This window comes from Tauraco erythrolophus, chromosome 1, assembly GCF_009769465.1.
Source record: "Tauraco erythrolophus isolate bTauEry1 chromosome 1, bTauEry1.pri, whole genome shotgun sequence".
NCBI classification, from domain to species: domain Eukaryota; kingdom Metazoa; phylum Chordata; class Aves; order Musophagiformes; family Musophagidae; genus Tauraco; species Tauraco erythrolophus.
Window position 1 is genome coordinate 129,776,164 of NC_141465.1, and position 24,342 is coordinate 129,800,505.

Sequence of the window (24,342 nt, forward strand, 5' to 3'; positions counted from 1 at the left end):
AAGTACCACATCTACACATCTTTTAAATACCTCCAGGGATGGTGACTCAACCACTTCCCTGGGCAGCCTGTTCCAATGCTTGATAACCCTTTCCGTGAAGAAAATTTTCCTAATATCCAATCTAAACATCCTCTGCTGCAACTTGAGGCCATTTCCTCTCATTCTATCACTTGTTACTTGGGAGAAAAGACCAACACTCACCTCACTACAACCTCCTTTCAGGTAGTTGTAGAGAGTCATAAGGTCTCTCCTGAGCCTCCTTTTCTCCAGGCTAGACAACCTGAGTTCCCTCAAACGCTCCTCATAAGACTTGTGCTCTAGAGCCTTCACTGTCTTCACCAGATCTTTGGTCATGCTCCAGCACTTCAATGTCTTTCTTGTACTGAGAGCCTCAAAACTGTACACAATTTTAAAGGTTACCCTCATCAGTGCTGACCACAGGGGGACAATTTCTCCCTAGTCCTGCTGGCCATGCTATTGCTCATACAAGCCAGGATGCTATTTGCCTTCTTGGCCACTTAGGCACACTGCTGGCTCATATTCAGCCAGCTATCAACCAAAACCCCCAGGTCCTTTTCCACCAGGCAGCTTTCCAGCCCCTCTTCCTCAAGCCTGTAGTGTTGCATGAGGTTGTGGTGACCTGAGTGTCAGATCTGGAACCTGGCCTTCTTGAACCTCATACAATTGGCTTCAGCCCATTGCTCCAGCCTGTCCAGATTCCTCTGTAGAGCCTTCCTAGCCTCAAGCAGATCAATACTCCCACCTAACTTGGTGTCAGCTGTAAACTTACTGAGGGTGCGCTTGATCCCCTCATCCAGATGAGTAATAAAGATATTAAACAGAACTGGCCCCAACACTGAGCCCTGAGGAACACCAATTGTGACTGACTGCCAGCTGGATTTAACTCCACCGCAAGTCTTTGGGCCTGGCCATCCAGCCAGTTTTTTACCCAGCAAAGCGCATGTCCATCCAAGTCATAACCAGCTAATTTCTCCAGGAGAATGCTGTGGGAAATGGTGTCAAAGGCTTTCCTAAAGTCTAGATAGACAACATCCACAGCCTTTCCCTCATCCAGTAAGTGGATCACACTGTCATAGAAGGAGATCAGGTTAGTCAAGTAGGACCTGCCTCTCGCTAACCTTTGCTGACTGGGCCCGATCACCTGGTTATCCTGTATGTGCCACGCAATGGCACTCAAGATGATGTGCTCCATAACTTTCCCTGGCACTGAGGTCAGACTGAAAGGTCTGCAGACCCCCTGATCCTCCTTCAGGCCCTTCCTGTAGAAAGGCATCATATATTCACTGGGACTTCCCCAGTTAGCCAGGACTGCTGATAAATGATTGAAAGAGGCTTGGTGAGCATGTCCACCAGCTCTCTCAGTATGCTTGAGTGGATCCCATCTGACTCCATAGACTTGTATGCTTCCAAGTGGTGTAGCAGATCGGTAACCATTTCCCTTTGGATTATAGTGGCTTCATTCTGCTCCACGTCTTCCAGCTCAGGGGGCTGGTAACCAGAGAACAACTGGTCTTTCTATTAAAGACTGAGGCAAAGAAGGCATGAAGTACCTCAGTCTTTTCCTCATTCTTTGTCATTATGTTTCACCTCACATCCAACAAAGGATGGAGATTCTCCTTAGCCCTCCTTTTGTTGCTAATGTATTTATAGAAACGTTTTTTATTGTCTTTTACGGTAGTAGCCAGATTAAGTTCTGATTGGACTTTGGCCCTTCTAATTTCCTGCCTGTATAACCTCATGACATGCTTGCAGTCCTCCTGAGTGGCCTGCCCCTTTTCCCAGAAGTCATAAACTCTCTTTTTTTTCCTGAGTTCCAGCCAAAGGTCTCTGTTCAGTCAGACCAGTCTTCTTCCCCACAAGATCATCTTTTGACACATGGGGAATGCCTGCTTCTGCACCTTTAGGATTTCCTTCTTGAATAATTACCAGCCTTCCTGGACTCCTTTGCCTCTCAGGATGGTCTATCGAGGAACTTTGTCATCCAATCTCCTAAACATGCCAAAATCTGCCCTCCGGAAGTCCAAGCTGGCAGTTCTGCTGACTACCCTCCTTACTTCTTCAAGACTCGAAAACTCTATCATTTTGTGATCGTTATATCCAAGACGGCCTCCAATTGTCACATCACCCACAAGTCCTTGTCTGTTTGCAAACAACGGGTCCAGCAGTGCACCTTCCCTAATTGGCTCGCTCACCAGCTGTGTCAGGAAGTTATCTCCCACACACTCCGGGAACATCCTAGACTATTTCCTCTCTATTGCATTGTATTACCACAATCCAGTAAATTGAAGTCCTCCACGAGAAAAAAGGCTAGTGACTGTGAGACTTCTCCTAGATGCTTATAGAATATTTCATCTGACTCTTTATCTTGGTTGGGTGGTCTGTAACAGACTCTCACCATGATATCTGTCTTGTTGTCCTTCCTCCTGATTCTTACTCATAAACACTCAACCCTATTGCCACCATCATTAAGCTACAGACGATCAAAACACTTCCTAACATACAGAACTACTCCATCACTTCTGCTTCTTCGCTTATTCCTTCTCAAGAATTTACAGCCATCCATTGCAACGCTCCAGTTCTGCAAGTCACTCCATCGTGTTTCAATGATGGCAACTGTGTCATAATTTTCCTGCTCACAATGACTTCCAGCTCCTCCTGTTTGTTGCCCATGCTGCGTGCATTGGTGCAAACGCACTTCAGTTGGGCTATTGATCCCGCCACCTTTTTGGCAGGAGAAACCCTAACTCCTGCAGGACTGCTCTCGGGCACTTCTGTGGTTTATAACACATCAAGAACCCTTGTGTCTTTACTGCTACCTGATCATAGAACCATAAGAAACATGATATATTCAGTTTACAGTTAGGGGACCTTGAGGGTGAGGATTTCAGCTTCCCTTACAAGTCCACTTTTTGTGTTTGAGTAAAACCACAATGATCAACTGATCTTTATAGAGGATAAACCTCAACATCTTATGTTTACACTACATCAGTATTGTATAGATATGTAGTATATGCATATGCACTTATACTCCACAATTTATGTCAAAGCTATATATTCTGCATGGTTAATATGCACTCAACTGATGTTCAGTTTGAAATATCAGCCCAGTTTAAAAAGATTTGCGTATCTGTAAAGCTGCCCAACCTGATCTTTAACTTACTGATGAGACCTATATCCAGGCTAGTGTCCAGGCATCTGAAGTGCTCTAACCTCTTCCTCTTCCCATGCTGGGGTTCAGCAATGGTGAACCAAGGACGAGCTCTGATTTGACCCAGCTGTTTAACCTTGGCTTAAACTCCAGAAAAAACTACATAGCTGTTAGAAAATGTAGAGTAGAGTCACAAACCATAAGTAAAATGTCAGAGAGAGGCAGGACTGCTGAGATGGGATTGTTAATAGCTGAAGGACTCAAGAGGAGAAAGATCAGCCTTGAAAAGAGAAGACTTCGGGGGGACCTAATAGTTGCCTTCCAATACCTGAAGGAAACCTACAGAAAGGCTGGGGAGGGACTTTTTACAAGAGTGTGCACTGATAGGACAAAGGGAAGTGGGTTTAAGTTGAAGGAGAAAAGATTTAGATTAGATCTTAGGAAGAAATTCTTCAGTACGAGGGTGGTAAGACTTTGGAATAAATTGCCCAGAGAAGTTGTGGATGCCCCCTCCCTGACGGTGTTCAAGGCCAAGTTGGACGGAGCCTTGAGTAGCCTGATCTAGTTGAGAGGCGTCCCTGCCCATGACAGGGAGGTTGGATTAGATGATCTCTAAGGTCCCTTCCAGCCTATGCCATTCTATGATTCTATGATCAACTCGTAGTCAGCATAGCACAAAAAATGATGGAGGGCATCCCTTCTCTGCTTGGTCAGTACAGACTCTTCAGGCATTGTACTGCGCTAATGAACACACTAATGTTTATCATCGTAGCACATTAGTTCTTTTTATCTACATTGTATATTAGCCAATGAAAAACTGTCTGTACTTTAAACTTGTATAGACTGCAGGATCTTATTGTGCATGGCAGGCATGATTACAGCACTGCTGAAAACACTGATCCTATTTCTATTGGCAAATATTCATTGCAGGATTTAAAAATCTAAGTATTATAACCCAAACTAGCAATTAGATATTAGTTCAACAATTCAAATACTTTGAAATATGACAGTTTCTTTCCGATTTCTAATTTAATAATCTAAGGGCAAAACATGCCTGACAAATTTGGTGGCCTTCTACAATAGGGTTACAGCATTGGTGGATAAGGGAAGAGGAACTGAGGTCATCTACCTGGACTTGTCCAAAGCATTTGACACTGTCCTGCGTGACATCCTTGTCTCTAAATTGGAGAGACATGGATTTGACAGACAGACCATTCAGTGGATAAGGAATTGGTAGGATGGTCGCATTCAAAGGTTGGCAGTCGATGGCTCAAGGTCCAAGTGGAGACCAGAGATGAGTGGTGTTCATCAGGGGTCAGTATTGGGACCAGTGCTATATAGCATCTTTGTTGACAACATAGGCAGTGAGATCATAGAATCATAGAATGGTTTGGGTTGGAAGGGACCTCAAAGATCATCTAGTTCCAACCCCCCTGCCATGGGCAGAAACACCCTCCACTACACCAGGTTGCCCAAAGCCTCATCCAATCTGGCCCTGAACACTTCCAGGGATGGGGCATCAAGTGCACCCTCAGCAAGTTGCTGACGACACCAAGCTGTGTGGTGTTGTGGACACGCTGGAGGAAGGAGATGCCATCCAGAGAGACCTTGACAGGCTGGAGAGGTGGGCCTGTGAGAACTTAATGAAGTTCAACAAGGCCAAGTGCAAGGTCCCGCACATGGGTCGGGGCAATCCTAAGCACAAGTACAGGCTGGGCGGAGAATGGATCAAGAGCAGCCCTAAGGAAAAAGCCTTGGGAGTGCTGGTGGGTGAGAAGCTCAACATGAGCCGGCAATGTGCACTGGCAGCCCAGAAAGCCAACCATATCCTGGGCTGCATCCAAAGAAGCGTGGCCAGCAGGTCAAGGGAGGTGATTCTGTCCCTCTACTCTGCTCTTGTGAGAACCCCCATCTGGAGTACCACATTCAGCTCTGGGGTCCTCAACATAAGAAGGACATGGAGCTGCTGGAGCAAGTCCAGAGGAGGTCACGAAGATGATCCGAGGGCTGGAGCACCTCTGCTATGAAGACAGGCTGAGAGAGTTGGGGTTGTTCAGCCTGGAGAAGAGAAGGCTCCGGGGTGATCTTACAGCAGCTTTCCAGTACTTAAAGAGGGCCTACAGGAAAGCTGGAGAGGGACTTTTTACAAGGCCACGAAGTGATAGGATACAGTATACTGGCTTTAAACTGAAAGAGGTATCCAAAGTATCCAAAAAGATATTATACAGCCATACCCATTTATTCTCATTGTGCCTTATAATACTGGACAATTTGGAGTGATAGATAAAAGCTGAAGGCCATTTGATCATAAGATTTTCAGCTTTAGGCAAACGTAATTATGTATAACTGTATTATCACTGAAGGTTAAACAAAGGATTTCCTTTTTAGAATGACAGTTTGTATTTACAACGATATTTAGATGCGTACACTTAAAGACTGCTACTTTTGCTGCAGGAAGAATAAGTGGTTTAGAGCATTCTGTTGTCTCTATCAAATTTTACCTTTCATTGATTTTATCTTCTTTTTTTTTTTACATATTGTGAGAAGGTTTGGTAACAAATATAAGCAAAGTTTCCAATCTCCAGAATGAAAGCATCTTTCCACTGCTTTTAAACCACAATATCTATTAAAATAAAAAACGTCTTTCAGAAGTAATTTTCCAAACCATTCTTACACTATCATTAATCACTTCTAACCCATTGAGGAACAAAACATTATATCTGTACCAGACTATCCTGAAGTAAGGATAAGAGGTTTCTCAATGAGAAACTAGTAATTGTGGGAAAACTATAAAAAAATAATATTTAGAGGACTTTTGAAAACTCAGTTACTCCTTTACTTCCTCTTACAAGCACGTCCTTCAAATGATCATTTGTAGTTGCTTTCAGAAGGGCTTTCACAGCCTTGCTGGATCCCTGTTTCAGTGCTATACCATCCTCACTGAGAAAAGTTTTCTATCTAATCAGAATTTTCCTTAATTGAACTTGTGTCTGTTGCCCTGTGCTTCTCCTGTATATCTCTGAGAGGAGTTTGGCTTTGTCTCCTCTCTAACCATCCCTTAGATGGTTGAAGACAGCAACTACGTTCTTCTCAAAGCCTCTTCTTGTCCAGGTTGAACAAAACCAGCCTTTTCTTGTATGTTCTGTGCACTAGACACAGTCACCGTTGTGTGCACCACCAGCTTGTTTATCCTCCACTCAATTTCACCACCCTCCACCCAGAACTCTTTGGCATACCGGGGAACCTAGAGCTGGACACAATGTTCTCGATGCAGTGTCACAGGTGATGAGTAGATGTCCCTCAACTACTGCCTAGGCTGTTATTAGTGCAGCCCAGTTTGCTATTAGCTTTCGCTATTGCACCGGCACATGGCTGACTCACGTACAGCTTGTTCTCCACTCTGCAAAGCTGCTGCCTAGTTGGACTGTGCCTGGCTGGGTTCGCCGCGTCTTCTACTCTGTTCAGGTGCAGGAACTCCTGCCTGCTGTCGTTGAACTCTGTGAGGTTCCTCTCAGCCCATTTCTCCTGCCTGTTGAGATCCTTCTGAACGGCAACTGTCCCGTGTATCATCTGCTCTGCCCAGTCTGGTGTTAACTAAAACCTTGCTGACAGCACACTCTATCTAATCATCTTGGTTATTAATGAAGATGTTAAACAGCATTAGCAGCAGTGTCAGCTCTGTAGAAACACCACAAGTAACTTGCTATCTATCAGTTACTAGACTTTGAATCACTGACTGCTACTCTTTGAGTCTAGTGATCTTAGCCAGTGTTCCACTCATCTTCTAATACATCCATCCATTCACTATCTCTCTCATTTGTCTAAGAAACTGAGAATTTGTGCTGAAAGCCTTGCTAAAATCAAGGCAAATGACACCTACTGATTTCCTCTCACCATACAGAGCAAGTCATCTCATCACAGAAAGCTTTCAGGTTGGCAAGACACAATTTACCCTTCGTAAATTGATCTGCCTCTTTGTAATCACCTCCCTCTGTCCTTCATGAGCCTTGACAAGGCTTCCCGGAGGCACCCACCAGGAGGTTTCCATTTGTTAGCTTCCTACCTAATCCTGATCCCCAGGTTCTCACTTGGCCTGTCACCACTTCCACAGCAAAAGTCTGAGCGTTTAAGCTGCTCATTTGAATAGTGCAACCCTTCCCTGCCCAGTCTGCCTACGGAGCCTGTAAAGAGTTGGCTTTCCAGTGGGAATAGCTTTCAGGGTTCATCTTGACACAGTACTTATTGTATTTTTTGCTGATTGGAAGAGTTGAACTTCAACTATCAAACTGATGATTTTCTGCTCCTGAGGTAATGGTCCTGCTCAAATGGGCATGAGAAAATTCACAGAGCAATAGTTTCAGATGGATATAGTGATTATAACTGTTCACTCACAACTAATACCATCAGTGCATTTTCCTTTTCCATTCCTCCTTTTCCTATCAATGCATGTGTATGTGTGTGTGCATGTGTGGGACAGTGAGTCTGTGTGATGATCTAGGGTCTGGGTTTTTTTTTAACTGGGAAAACGGATTTAATAAAAATGTTTTCCTACAGTCTCTCTAACATATGGTAATTTGAAGAACGTTGACATCCTGAGCTACAACATTGCATTTAAGTGCAGGAAATGGAGTTGATTTTATTAGATGTGTCCTGTTTGTAGCTCATGCTTTAAAGAAAAGTAGGAGGCTTTAATCATGCAGATCTGAGAAGGCAGTTTGCAACCACTGGAGAGAGCCCTAAACATAGTGCTAGCCTTGGAGTATATAATAGCATCAAAATAGTCCTGTAATCACAGTGAAGTTACTCAAGGGATAGGTCAAGAGGAGATCAGTAGCAACAGAGAGTCAGAAGGATTTTACATTCCAGGATGATGTGTCTATATCTATTCTGACTTAAAAAACCGTGACATGCATTGATGCACCAGATTCTCAAAAAAGATACCCAGATATCTGTGCATTTCTTATAGAGAACACTGACATATATATCATAGTAGCTCATCAGCTCATCAAGAATACTTCCAATTATGCATAAATTAACAAATGCACACACAAAAAATTCTGAATTCTCTCGAGAATCTCTGCCTACTCTGTCTTTGAGACAGCACTACCTCTTATCTGTTACAATCTATATACTCACACATATATAAACTATCTAAGTTTAAGACCGGATGAGAAGAAATGGCTTTCTGGAAGAGGAAGATGATGACTTTATTCCTAGCTCTGCCCTTTGACCTGCTCTGCAGTCTTAAACAAGACATTTAATTACTCCACCTAGATTTTCGTAGCTATAAAAAACTCCAGCAAAACTAGCTTAATTTGGTTGAAGTTTTAATAGAGATGACGGATGGCAAGAACTAAATAATCTATTTATATATAAGGAGTTTTAAAATTATACATGCCTAATTACCTAACTTGCAGGATGAATTCAAATCAGTATGGAGCAATCAGATTTTAAACATAGGAAGAGGCCTTAGTGAACACATTCACAGTTCTGCAGCCGCAAAATAGATCCAAACCAACCACCAAAAGAGGGAACTCTACTGAGCGTAGTGAATTGAGTGATCCTGTTTTCCCCATTCCTCAGGCAATTTCCTTTCTGCCCTAATCCTTACCTATACGTTAAGTATTATATTATGCTGATAAAGTACCATGCAAGCTGTCAGCCTTATAACCACTGCTCCCTGCACAGACCTTTTTCCTGTCCTTGAAGCAGTGCTTTCAGCTGAGCCATCTCTGTGCTTTGAAGAAAAGGCATCACACTGACAGCTGCAGTGACAGATTGGCATAGCTGGGACAAAACTTGAATAGCTTTGGGGGAAAAAAGAGAAGGAAGCTTTTTTTTTTCCTTCTTTAGAAAGGACTCGAGCACAACAGACTTTACTTCCACAAATATACATGAGATTGTTCTGCTTGCAGCAAGTCAGACAGTCTAGTTGCTTTTCCACCAAAAGCACGGCTTAAAAGCACTTGAAGCCAGTGGAAAGAGAACAAAAAGGCACACAGTCTAGTTCACGAACGTTTACTCTGCTACCAAATTATCTACAAGCATATGACATGACTCATACCTCTCAGACAAGATGAACTTTCTGTCTACCACGGGTGCTAGTATTGTCCTGGTTGAGTGGTTTTACTTACAGCATTCACAGTTTAATAGACTATCCATATTATACTGAATTCCACTCTTTTTGGAGCACTCATAACTCCTTGTTCTAACTGTTCCTACTATGCAGTGCTGCATTCAACACCAGACCATGAAACTACTAGCATAACTACACCATGACTATTTTATAAATAACAAGCGCAGCACATTACTTTTTAACCAGAAAACACTAAACCAAGAATGTGATAATTTTGAAATTATCCACCTACACTGACACTTAGCTGCAATTTTAATTTGACTCAGAACTCTCGATTGCTTGTTTTCCTGTTGAGGAATCACCATCATTATCACCCTTACTACATTTAAGGAAACTCAACATAAAGAGGTGGTGAAATTTAGAGTAGTACAACAATGTATGTATTACCATTTAAAAAGTATGTTGAGTTGTCAGTGGCTTATTAGCATCTTTTGCCAACACCTCACTCTGTGGACTGTACATCAGAGTTAAGGGCTTATCTTTTCAGGTAGATAGCTCTAAATTCTAAAACTCCCTCTGGAATATTCAGTTGCAGTTTCATTTTATTTCAAAATGTGAGCATTTTTTGTCTTAATAATCCATAGTGGAGTAGCCCCTATATTTGTACATGAACGTGGCACACTGCATTTCACAGATATAACGTGCTTGAGGGTTTAGGAAGGTAATGCTGAATTAGTTTAAATTCATTTCATGTTTTCAAAAGTTTCCTTTCACAACTGTAAGAAATAGATTTACGCCGACACACAACGGCAGGAAAGATTAAATGATAATTTCAATGTCAGAACAGTAATTCTCTAGCATGCTATGAGGCCTCAAGATCACAGAACACACAGAACCTTCGTCGTATCTACCACTGAATTACAAACTGCAAGACTAAGAAGGAGAAAAAGTCATTTGCTTTTTATTAAACAGAAAGTATAAAAGATACAGAGCTTCTCTGAACATCTAAAGAATGACTTTTCAACGAACAATCCTACCTCTACTTAAAGACATGAAACAGAAGTCAAAAGCAGCTTTGCTTGCAGGCTGCAGCTGTCAAGAATAGAAGAAAAATGCCTCAAGAAATCCTTGAGGCCTTTCCCTACATGTATAATGCAACCTCATATAAAGCCGTTGAATTTAAAGGCAAATAGTGCATTTCAAATAAACTGGCTTTATTTTTGGACTTGAGATTTTGTGTTGTTTTCTACTTCATCTGTAGGAACAATTTCCTATTTAAAATTGTACTAGCTGTGACATTATTTAAACAAAAAAGAATTTAGATCTAAGGAAAACCTAAGATTTCTGGGTGGATCCACAGGTTGCCAGAGAGAATGGCAAGAAAGCACCCACTTTGCAGTGGTTGAGTTTCAGCTGGTACCGCCTGTTAGCAGTTGGAATTAGCAGTGATTTGTTGCAGACTACTGATGCCTCAATCTTCGGGGATCACAACCCAGAAGGTCGTTGTGATCTTCCTCGTATATCAGAAGGCTCTAACACCCTCCAAAGGTCCTTGTCACAACCAAAGGTTTCTAACAGAGAGCTTCAAGACGCTGCTCTCCAGGGGCTCCTATCACTCCAGTCTCCAGGAGGGAACTGCCCCACTCCCTCCTGGGAGTGCCCCACCTTTAAACCTCCATGAGTCACGTGGTTTCCGGTTGACCAACGTGACTCACAGCACCTGTCCTAACAAGGCACAGGTGCTTTCTATTGTAGTAGCCAGGAACTCCCCCGACAGTGATTAACATAATAGTAACTTTTTGCCCAATATCAGATCCAGTGAAGGACACAGAAATGTCAACGGGAAAAGCTCCATAGAAAATGAGGGATAATTATGATACATCTGAATATCCAGTGAAGATATTATTCAACTAAATGTTATTACGCATTAAATTTTGAGGTAACAACCTTCCTATTGCTAGACAGTGTGGATCCATCTGCCTCATTCTGGGATGCCAAATGCTAAGACTCTACTACTACTAAGACTCACACAGAGGTCTCATTATCACATCTCTACTGACTCACAAAAAAGAAATTGATGCAGAGTGCCTGACACCAATGCTCTAGCTTTGAACAGAAATTTAGGCCTAAATCCTGTATTTAGAAATACTCTTTCAACATGGGTTCATGGCCTTTTGAAAGCAAATGGGCTATAAACATTTATTTATTACCTAGATCTCTGATCTTATCTCTGATCTGTGATCTCCTTTGTACTTCAGAACTTTCCCCAAAGTCTGTGTTAAATCATATCTCTTAAGAAAATAGCAGATATAAACAACCCAGGCGATGTCAGTTTCTGGTATGTTCTTAAGTCTGGATATGGAAACTTTAGAATGCAGAACAAAATTAGAAATACATTCCGTACGGTCCTTTTATAAGTGTATTATCATCAAAACTCTGAAACTGATATGTATACATTTCTTTCAGGTTTTCTATCATTCACAGCAGTTTCCTAAAAAGATGAAACATTTGAAAAATCTGCCATGACACTACAATCAATATTAGTGGAAAGATACACTGCAAAATTAATGTGTTATGGAGTGATGCAACTGAAAACCTAAGAGCTAAGCTAACTTATGTTATACTATGAAATTACCAAAACAGGATATATCTTTCACTGTAAACATCTTAATGACATTCTGCTACATTGAATCATAGAATGGTTTGGGTTGGAAGAGACCTTAAAGATCATCTAGTTCCAACCCCCCTGCCACGGGCAGGGACATGTTCTACTAGACATCTCTCAGATCCAAAAATCTCTGAGTGAATGTCCCTGCATAAGTGAAGTTACAGGTAAAACACTGATCTGCTTCAATGGAGTCAAAATTTAAGCAAATATGTTTCTACTCAATACCAGTTTTTCGTGCATTTAGCCAGCAGCTTCATGAAGGCAAGGTAAATCCAGTGCAGGTTTTCATATCCAGGGGAGAAGTTTTTCTGTGCTTCCCCCCAACCCCTAAGTTGCTTATTCTTTTATATTTAATATCTATTACAGACATAGACATATAGACATGGAAATATGTGAAATTTTTATGTTTTTTTTAATGAATATGTGATTTTTTACAAAAGAGTGTTAAATTCAAGAGAGTTGCACAACAAAAAGAACAGGGCAACAATTCAAAATACCTGTGAAGTTCTTTTAACCAAAAAATATATTAATTTATTGCACTACTCAGGAGCATAGACCCCTTCATGCATTTATATAAAAATATTTTTTCTCTCCAACTGGATTTTAACCTTCCATAGAAACTATCAAGACTGACAAGTATGTGTGTATATATGCATATATATACAGACATCTATATGCATAAAAACATGCATATACACATGTATACATACACACACAAACAGAGACTACAAGAAAAGCAGTTTTTAGTTTTCAGCTGCATGCTACAATGCATGATTCAGCCTCGATGTCCACAAAGATAAAACTTGTTCCAGAGAGAGGAGAACAAAACTAAAGCAAAACCATAGCTATTCTATCCCTCCTGTCTCTTCAAAAGTGAAGGCTGCATCACCCATGGCATGACTTTCTACTTTCTATGAAATAAAGTAATTAATTTAACAGAATTCACTATCTATTCAAGAGGTTTATCAGAACATAAATTCCAAAGAACCCAACACCTGCATTCAGAACCTAACCAGTTACACGGAGCACTGTTTACAGAGCGCTCACCTCCTCTTGGCAAGAGCAGAAGAGATCAAGACTTACTGGTGCTGCAGCTAAAAGTCTCCATAGAGAGGAAAGAATAAGAAACACAGAAAAGAGTGTCTTTAGAGTTTTAGAAACTCTAACGGAAGTAGCAAAATGACCGTTGATCCTGTTTCAACACTGAAGTTACCAGGAGAAGAGCTGGGAGTTACTGTGATACATAAAATGCATCAACTTCACTTGCTGATTCTAAGTATGTATAGGAGAAAAGCTATTTTGCCAAATGCTTTCACTTAATGTATGTATACTTAACAGTATTTAGAAAGAACTTAAAGAATTAAACTTGATTTTGAATATCTGCAACAAACTCAAAGTCAAATTGGGCTGTGCTGGAGCAAAGAGGATTTTGATTTTTACGTCAGTAGAAGTAAACTTCTAACCTAACATCCTCTGGAAGAGTTTTAATTGATGTCCCAGAGTGTGCCTTCCTGTCTCAGAATCACTAAGTTATTATAAAATTAAAATAATTCCAAATGTATCACTTGCTGACAGCTTGTTTCCAACCCTAAATCATTGCGGGATGACTGCACTCACAGCATGATATCTCAAAAGATAAGAAACATCAGTGTATAAAGTGAGACTATCCAAGGTTCAGGGCAAGTCAGGCGTTTTACAAGGTTTCGCCTCATGTGGCACAAAATGCATTTCTCAATGGAGATGCACTGTTACATAAATTACAACTGTTTAGTATTTTACTACGGGGCTTGCCGACCATTTTTAATCTCAGATTTCTCACTGAGGTCCTTCTGACTGAGAGACGGTGCTCCATGCGTGACTTGCACGACAATGTATGCTAAACCTGCCACGTTTCCACAATTTTACAGGTTGTAGCATCCAGTAGGAAGGTCACCGGCTCCTGGGCTTAGCAAGGACTCTCCTCAGGAACCTCTGTAATACCATCAGGTTTGACTGAAGAAAAGAGAATGTTCCCTCTAGGATGATGCAATTTTGTTTAGATTGATCAATGGTGGAAATGTAGGCATGCCATTTTCTTTTACTTTTTAGGAACAATTCCCTCACAGTTTAAAAATTTGCACAGAGGAAAGAAAAGTCTTATTTCTAGTCTGTATTTCGGTATACCTTAATCTTAATTCTCTTAACTCACACCCCCCTTTTAAGGAATATACTCTGCTGAAACACGAAGCCGGTATTACACCGGATAGATGTCCGGAGTGAAGCTGAGCCTGGGAAAGAGGTGTTTTCCCTAAGTGTTAGTTTAAGTGTTTATCTTCTTTGTTTCTCAATACTTAATAATAAAATGTTTATGTTAATGGGCAGTAGATTCCCCAAGTTGGGTGTGCTCTGCCTGCAACACACCTCTTCTTCTGAAACTTCACTGTAGAATGGATATTTGTTCAGTATCTTTTATATATTCATCCGATTTTCTGATAAATCTATGAGTCATGTACTGGAAGTGAGACTGTAACAGCAACAGAAAGTAAAAGAACAAGGTCTTGGGATATAAAATAAAATGTTGACTTCAGTAGCAGAGGCAACAAAAAGAAAGTGGAAGCAGTATCACAGCCGAAAGGAAAGTGAAGTTATTGTGTAAAAATAGAAACAATAAAGTGGCAACTGACTATTGTTCACAGAGGAGCTTTCCACAGAGGAGGAGAGCTACATCTTTTTCCGCTGACACATAAAGATGCTATTGCTGTCAACCTCTTAATTCTTAAAAATAGCTGTTACCAAAAAATTTCAAAACACAAAATCAACACAACATGGCACCACAGGTTTGTAGAATAATGAAACCATGTAAAGGGACTGTAGTGTAGTGGAGGATTTCTCTGCCCATGGCAGGGGGTTTGGAACTAGATGATCTTTAAGGTCCCTTCCAACCCTCACCATTCTATGATTCTATGATTCTATGACTGAACTCCATGTGAGGAGTAACAGCTCTACTACATGTCATGGCTTAAGTAAAGAAAACGCCTGGGGCCACTGTAAGTTTGAGAAACACAAACAACACGACTGGAGGGTACAGCAAAACTGGCAGTCTTTCAAAGAACTCATAAAAAACCCTCTTAAATATACACATCACTTAAATCAAAGTTATAGGCTTAAAAACAATTAAAACTAAGGCAACTCCTGTCAATAAATAATCAAGAGAAGAGCATCCTTGGGAACCTGACAAAATTAGATTAAGGGTGCAAATAGGTGTGTCAATTCTAAAAAGACAGACTTAAGAAGTTAGACTAAAACCAAAAGAAATAAACATAAAAAAAAAAAAAGACGTTATGAATGATGCTGAGAAACACTTCAGGAAAATTATACTTGCCTGTTTTTCAACAAATATTTTGCCATTTTTAACATTGGAATATTTTTCAATTTCATGCCAAGGGAAGGCAAGCAGATTTTATACCCTGATATAATTGTGTGGTAATTTCATTAAACTATAGTATAATCTCCCGAGAGGAGAGATAGAAGCCCTATTGCCTAAAACTCTTTGTATAAACTTAGACTAAGCTCTAAAATACATACTGCAGGCAGTACTCACTTTCTGGCAGATGGGCAACATAACCTATGAGGTCTTTCCTCATCTTTACATTTTAACACCCTGTCATTTCTAAACAGTGTTGTTTTGGCTAGAATGGGATGCAGAAACACTGAGTAAAAGATGATTATCTTAAACTGAATTAAAATAGATGGGGGCAATTTCAACAGTGACTTATCTAGCAGCAAGTAAGATGGCATTTTTACTGATGAGGCAGTCGCAAAAAAATAACACAAGGCACCACTTTTCAATATGATCATTTTTAGATTATGGGATATCTTCCAGTTACTGATTTCAAGACACATTTTCTACTGTGCAAGACACAAAAATCTACGATGTTACTATTCGTATAGATTAATCACAGTGACCTGGACAGGACTAGGAGAGTTCTACACTCTCTGGATTTAGTGTGTTAATATGTATAAATAAAAACCACTTATCCCACAAAATGAAGCAACCTTCCTTGTACACAGAGACAAGATTGACCTCTCACTGTCACTGTACTGAACAATGAATGTAACAATCACAGGGACATTAAACCTAAAAACTGTCAGAACTGATCTACCGAAGTTGAGAAGATGGATTGTAAATCAATTAGAGGAACTTCAAATGTCACAACAACCTTTCATGCATTTACATGATCCCCCTAAACACAGGAATATTAAACAGTTCATAACGTCAAAGCAGCCACTTCCTATAATAATAATAATAATAATAATAATAATAATAATAATAATAATAGTAGCGATAATAGTAAGCAGCTCCTGGAGGTCTGTCTCTGATATGATTGGATTTTGTTTCTCTGTTTTTAATGGAAAAGCTCCAGGAAAGGACTTTCAGAAACAAGCTTTGATTACTGTTAGGAAGGAAAACGAAAACATTTCCTGACAAAGAATTAGCAGTGGAAATTATGCGCTATACATGAGATGATAGGAGAGAACACCTGGAAAAGGACTAAGCACAGCATCTAGAAGCACAAAAGGAGCTGGCTGCTTAAGGCAGGATGTAGGTTGAACACAGTCATCAGAACCCAAGAGTTCAGTGCTCAAAATATTCAGCTTTAGGAACTTAGGTATCCTTTGTGCCTTTACAACCTCAAAAACCAACTCAGCCTCTCTCTCACGCAACTGACATTCAGACACGAAGCAGCCTTTACCAAAGAACCCTTTCCACAGATCCAGTCTCCTCCTACCTTGTCTTTTTAGGCACCAATTCCACCCTCCAAACGAAACGGAAAATTTTCACCATATCCCCCTCATCCAGTAAATCATGATACCTGGCAGAAATATCACCTTTACCATTCTCAGCCTGTTGTAAATCCTGACTTTCGCCATAGGACGCCTGGGGAAAATTAACACCTAAACTGACGGTCCTTTCCAAAAGCTAACCAACTTCACAGGCAGGTGCACCAATTCTGAGCACTAACATCTGAAAACCCCACTGCAGACCTGACCCTGATACTAAATAAATGTTTGGTTGGGAGGACAAGAAATGGGAACATCGTGTGCTTCAGAGGAACGGGAGAAAAATGACATAGAAAATATTACAGCAAGAAGAACACAGAATCTGCGGGAAGCACGAGGTTTTTTAGGGCAGCTGTAACAAGGAGAAAGCAAGAGACTCCAAAGTTAAAGTCAGCCCATCCTTCACATGCTACTATACGCTTTGTGACACATTTTGAAATGCCTTCTTCCATTATAGTATAAGCTCTCTACTCATACACAAACTGGAGCCCACGCATCTTTTGCTATCAGCCCATCTGGTATCGAAGGCACTTAGTTTTGCTCACTTATTAGCTCAATACTGAGCTGATACAATTAGTAGCTAAATAATTCTTCAGACTGTTGGTAATATATTTAACAGTTCAGATATATGTGTCTTCAGCACAATATTAGTGTATTTTCCTTTAACGATACCTCGTCAACTTTATATTTCCCATGAAATTAAGATATATGGAAGAAAGCAAAATACTCTCTTCTTTCCTCTCCAGCACGCTCTGTCTGGCTTACCTAACCCGGTCATCAAAAGCATCATCCTGCATCTGTTACTGCATATGGGAAAATAAATATTTCCACTGCACATGACACTGATAAAAGTGAAATGTTTTTCAAAATATCGGAAAGTAAAATATGAATAAAATTAATAAGGCATATTGATGTAAACATGGAAGAGATCAGTTAACTTAATTGTTTCATTTTATACACAATTTACAATATCATATTACTGTAAGTCATTTGGTGATCAGTAGTAATACTCATATTTTCAATTTATATTTATTAAATACAACTGATAAATAGACCTTCATTTAAAAGCTGTATCTCAATTTTATATAATTTTCTGGAAATAAGAATCATACGTAATGTGGTATCTTTTCTTTATCATTAAAGTAATGATAAAACAGAAACGTTGGCACTATCTATTAGCTTCAGATATATAGAACCATGCATTTTCTCCCCAGAAATCACCAGCTTTTATTGAAGGCTGTTCTTTCCCACTCACCCGTTCATCAGTAAGAAACACAGAAGACCTATGGTCAGAGGTCTGAGTTCATTTAGCTCAGCAGAGAAGTTCAGTTAAAGCAATTTCCTCCCTCCCCCCCCCCCGAAAAAAAAAAAAACACTAACCCTTAGAATTTAATTTTTTAAAACACATCTTATTTTAGATAAATGTTACAGTTTTCCTTACCGGGACAAAAGAATCGAATGAATCTTGTTCCCGATTCTCAATAGCTGAAATTGTTTTCAACCACAAGAGATAGCTTGAAATGTCAGACATTTCAGAATGCTTCGTACCGAAAGCTGCAAGATTAGTAGGACTGAGGTGAGACAGACTTGCAAAAGGAGGACTTTAGCTGTGTTACATAAAGTTCTTAATTAGATCCTTGGTACAAATTGCTATCCTAAGAATAAAAAGTTAATCAAAAAGCCTCATTGGAAGGATAGGAGGACAAGATTAGAGCCGAGACAGCTGTTTCACTTTGGGATAATCGTACAACCGCCTAACTAGATGCTATTCCACTATTCAGAAGTGAAAACACGTGTGTGAAAATTAAAATGTTCCCTTTGTGTTACTTAGGACTAAATCGTTCAGAGCTGATTTTCCTCAGTGGAATCCAGGAGATCTCCCTATATTTATATTCCAAAGCAGGAAGCACCTAACTCTCAGACCCCCTTAAAATCACAGTCCAAATACGATCAGGAGAAGAGGGAAAATTTGAAAGTTACTGAATACAGAATTGGCATGAGAAAAAATGTTGCAAGGACTTCTGGTGACAAAGCATAAGAATCAACAAGATTTGTTTAATGTGACTAAATCCAAGAAAACTCCACTAACAACCACAGGATAGTGATGGATGATTTTCTTATCTCTTCCAAAGGATCCCATTCCAGCCTCTGTTGCCAAAGAGATGTTTTACAACTGAGATCTCCCTTTTCCTGTTCAGGTTTATTTTCCCTGTACTTATGAGTGGTATTATCATACTGCAGAAACGACAGGACTTCCATCCATCAGTGGACGCACAGGATTTTAGTGAACGTTTTTTTGAGAGGAGGGTATAGCATATGTGAGGGCTGTCTGCTCAGACAATTCACACGAAAACTGACATTACACATATTTTCTGGAACTAGATGTCACCCTTTGCCAAAGAAGCTTTAAAGCAAATCCAGCCATCAGAGTCGCTAGGCAGTCATGATGAAATGGAAATATCATGTATGACACATGAAATACTGGAAATAACAACATTTATATTCTCAAATTCCTCACCACCTCATAAAAATGGATTTCCAAAAGGAAGTAGGAAGTAATTATTTGTGGAGAGGAGAAAGGGTGAGAGGAGACAGATTGAAAACTACACAGTACTAGGGACAAGAGTAGGAAACAATCATAGAATCATAGAATCATAGAATGGTTAGGGCTGGAAGGGACCTTCAAAGGTCATCTAGTCCAACCCCCCTGCAAGGAACAGAGATATCTCCAACTAGATCAGGTTGCTCAGGGCCTTGTCCAACCTGGCCTTGAACGTCTCCAGGGATGGAGCATCCACCACCTCTCTGGGCAACCTGTTCCAGTGTTCTACCACTCTCATCGTAAAAAATTTTTTCCTAATATCCAACCTGAACCTACCTCCCTCTATTTTAAAACCATTACCCCTTGTCCTATCATAACTGGCCCTCCTGAACAGCCTCTCCCCATCTTTCCTGTAGGCCCCCTTGAGGTACTGGAAGAAACAAATGGTGTTAAATAGTATATCCTTCCCTGTGTATTAATTTTTTTCTTTTTGTCTACTGGTAACAATTCATTTTAGGATCCCAAGTACTCGTGTTCAAACTTAACTACAAAACAATGTCAGAAGGACCAAAAATATTTGAAAAATCAAGTCAAGTTTAGCAACTAATAAAGAAAAGGAAAGAAGAAACATTAAAAAATCCTAAAGGTTTGTCTGGTTTAGAACTAAATATTTTATTTCAAAAAACATAAAAGCCTTTCACCATGTAGCATGAGTACATTTTTGACAAGTAGTTTGTTAAAAAAAGATATAAAATTTTTCAAATGAAAAACAAAGATAAACAGCTTAAGGTAAAAACTGTTTTGTTTGTTTGTTTTTTTCCTGAGGAAACCAATTTCTGAAAAGACCCAGAGAAGACTTTGCAACCGTGTAGTTTTGCAGAGTGGAGGTGAGGAATGGGAGATTGAGAGTTGCTTTTCCCCTCCATCCCCACACCTACTATTGCTTTGGTTAGTGAGAAAATTCTACACTGTCAAATATTGCAAAAGTTCTTCAGTATTAACTAAAATGCAATATACCTGCTAAGCCTATTTCAGAAAATATCTTATCTGATCAAATGAACATGTTGATTTAGTGGAAATTCTAAAATACATGAACTGTATGCACCAAGGAGAAGGTAACATTTCCTTTGCTTTAAAGCTCCTTCCATAAGCATTCAGGACACTATTTAGTATAATGGCTTGAATAGACCTTTGGTTTCACCCAGTACAGTTGTTTATATCATCTCACAATACGATCAGTACCATTTGCTTCTTAGAAAAGTGGAAGGCTTAAAAGTGGGAGCATAAATAATTAGCCAATTCTTCATCAGCTTGAATAGTTAAAGACTAAACTGCTATCTTTTAGGACACAAAATAGATCCCTTATTGTGAAAATGGTTACAGTTTGTTTGTTTGCTGTATTTCTTAATGAGCTCATAAAATAAAGTTTAATTTACAGAGTACCTTGCCTGCAAATTTGAGACATCCAAATGGACCGTGACAGACACAGCTGAGCTCATCAGCCAAGCTGGTAGCACTTCCGTGAAAACGTATTTAATAAAGGACAGAAAATGCCGAGGAGAAGAGAAAGAGAGAACAACAGGAGCAGGGCAGCAGAAGGTACTGCAAGGCAGAAAATGCACACCTCCAAAGACACTGTAGCTGATGGATAAGTTCATGCTGAAGTAGGTACTCCCCCAGAGGGACTGCAGCCATGGAGGACCTACACCCATGAGGAGGAACTGAGTAAGAAGGAAGGAGCAGTGGAACAAAAGCATGAGAAGGAAGGAGAGGAAGAGAGAAACCACTACATCTTGATCCCAACCTCCTCTCAGCTCACCAAAGGGACTGAGTGCAACCTTCAGAGATAAAAAGGAGGGGAGAGGGGTGTCTGGAGTGAAGCTGAGCCTGGGAAAGTGAGAGGAGAGGTGCCTTCCTTAACTCTGTTTTGTTTCTTGATACCCAACTCAATAATTAAATGTTTACATGAATTGGCGATAAATTAAGTTAAATTCTCCAAGCTGAGTCTGGTTTGCCTGTAACAGCAATTGGTGAACAACTTCTCTATTTTCATTTCAACTCACGAGCTTTCTCTCCCCCGTTCTTCCTATTTTCTCCCCCACCCTGCTGCAGGGGCAGTGAGCGAGCCGTTGTGTGGGTACTTGGCTGCCAGCTGGGGCCAGCTCACCACAACTAGATCCACCATACCTTCAATTAAAGCACGGTTCAGGAGACTTTCCATCATATTTACAAACAATGCTACAGAATACCTAAAGGTTTTCCAGTACAGATGTGTAATACCTCAGATCAAGAAAGTGATGATAAAACGTGAATAAAGAATTCATAATGAATAAAAACCAAAGTATCACAACAGCTTGTGCAACTGCATCAAATAAAAGCTCATCAGTTTATACATAAAGACACAACTGTCCCAGGTACTCTCTTATATTTTACAGGAAATACAGAATTTCACTTCCTTTATGCCTTATATGTGTAAAGCCATTTGTAATGCATATTTATTTCTATGAAAACAAGTACTGTTATCAATCAAGTAAATGTCAAATGATTCAACCAGTAAGATTACTTTTCATAATCTGATATAACAGATCAGCTGGGAATATCCCACTATGTGTCCAGCAGAGAATTTTAGAAATTACTTAACTGTATCTCACCTTTTTACATCTCTCCAACTGGATTATTGCCTTCTGATGAAATATTAAAATGTTTAGTTTTTAAAATAAATTTTAGTAGAGAATAACTTCTATAAAGCTTTGTTGGAGTTTTGCCAATGGGTTGCTTACAAACCTCTAAAACATTAAGAACAAATGAGTGAGATAACCGAGTGGTTCACTTTATAATTATTTTGCTTTAGAAGAATAAGAACAATACAGCCACACAATTTTACATGCAGATGTATTTATTCATGGTTGTAGAAATGCGTGTGCTGTTTAAGTCTGAAGGGCTTTGGTGATTGTTCATATTGAATTTTCAATCAAAAGGAAGGTAATAAACTGTTTGCTAAATTCCAGCCCAAAACTCTTGCATCACAATGGCTGAACTTTTACACCCAATAATCAGAGGCAGCAATACTGCTTTATAATGCTTTCTGATCAGCTGAAATCTTACTTCACTAACTTTTCCCACTAGTGCTGCAGTAGTTAAAGATCAGTTGTTGCAGCAATTAAAATTGACTTCTGTGGCCTTTGAACTCCTTTGGTGGATTGAATCTGAGTGCAAGATGCCCACAAAACTATAATTTTCTTTCCTCCTCTGGTCTGACAATTTTATTATTGTAGAATCATAGAATAGTTTAGGTCGGAAGAGATCCTGAAGACCTTCAAGTCCAAACGTTAATCTAGCACTGCCAAGTTCACCACTAAACCATGCCCCTAAGTATCATCTCTATACATCTTTCAAATACCTCCAGGGATGGTGACTCAACCACTTCTCTGGGCAGCCTATTCCAAGGCTTGATAACCCTTTCAGTGAAGAAATTTTTCCTACTGTCCAAGCTAAACCTCCCCTGGTTGGATCCCTCCCCCTCCTCCAGGCTAGACAACCTAAATTCCCTCAGATGCTCCTCATAAGACTCGTGCTCTAGAGCCTTCACCAGCTTCATAGCCCTTCTTCGGACACGCCCCAGCACTTCAACATCTTTCTTGTAGCAAGGCCTCACCAGTACTGACTACAGGGGGACAATCACTCCCTAGTCCTGCTGGCCACACTGTTGCTCATACAAGCCAGGATGCTATTTGCCTTCTTGGCCACTTAGGCACACTGCTGGCTCATACTCAGCCAGCTATCAACAAAAACCCCCAGCTCCCTTTCCGCCAGGCAGCTTTCCAGCCACTCTTCCTCAAGCCTGTAGTGTTGCATGAGGCTGTGGTGACCTGAGTGCCAGATCAGATCACCTTGTCATAGAAGGAGATCAGGTTAGTCAAGCAGGACCTGCCTCTCATTAACCTTTGCTGACTGGGCCCGATCACCTGGTTATCCTGTACGTGTCGCGTGATGGCACTCAAGATGATGTGCTCCATAACTTTCCCTGGCACTGAGGTCAGACTGAAAGGTCTGCAGATCCCCGATCCTCCTTCAGGCCCTTCCTGTAGAAAGGCATCATATATTCACTGGGACTTCCCCAGTTAGCCAGGACTGCTGATAAATGATTGAAAGAGGCTTGGTGAGCACTTCCACCAGCTCTCTCAGTATACTTGAGTGGATCCCATCTGACTCCATAGACTTGTATGTGTCTAAGTGGTGTAGCAGATCGGTAACCATTTCCCCTTGGATTATAGTGGCTTCATTCTGCTCCACGTCTTCCAGCTCAGGGGGCTGGTAGCCAGAGAACAACTGGTCTTACTATTAAAGACTGAGGCAAAGAAGGCATTAAGTACCTCAGTCTTTTCCTCATCCTTTGTCACTGTTTCACCTCACATCCAACAAAGGATGGAGATTCTCCTTAGCCCTCCTTTTGTTGCTAATGCGTTTTTAGAAACACTTTTTATTGTCTTTTACAGTAGTAGCCAGATTAAGTTCTTATCGGGTTTTGGCTCTTCTGTTTTTCTCCCTGCGTAACCTCATGACATCCCTGTAGTCTTCTTGAGTGGCCTTCCCCTTCAAGTGGTTTCCAGATAAATTAAACATTCTAAATAAATACAGGAGTATCATTTCCTTTGTGTTTGATATATCCCATTTTGAAAACATTTTTTTTCACATTAAAATGGACTTTTTAAGGATTTTTCTTCTTTTTCTTTACTTTTACATAGAAATGGAAAAGACAATAGCATGGACTAAAAAAAGCATCTAATCAGTCAATCTAATCACAGGTTAGGCTATTACTTTGGTCCCAGTTCAGCAGGGTACTTAACTTTTGGATTGACTTCAGCATTCAAAGTATTGCCAGTAATGCCAAGTCCCACTAACACAGATTGTTTCAGTATGCTTAGGGAGCAGTGTTAAGCACTGTGCTGAACTGTGGTCCACAAAGTTTTCACTTTCCTCTCTACTGGCATGGGTTGTTATTGAACTTCTGTTTTTAAGATATCCCTGAAAAAAAAATTATGTAAGAAATTTCAACTATTTTTAAT

General features: G+C 40.2%; 1 protein-coding gene across 10 annotated transcripts in view; it reads right to left on the reverse strand.

Annotated features, from left to right (window-relative positions):
- The window catches only part of DLG2 (discs large MAGUK scaffold protein 2), a 1,082,159-nt gene that overhangs the window by 443,742 nt on the left and 614,075 nt on the right, over positions 1-24,342 (reverse strand). The gene's annotated exons all lie outside the window — the stretch shown is intronic.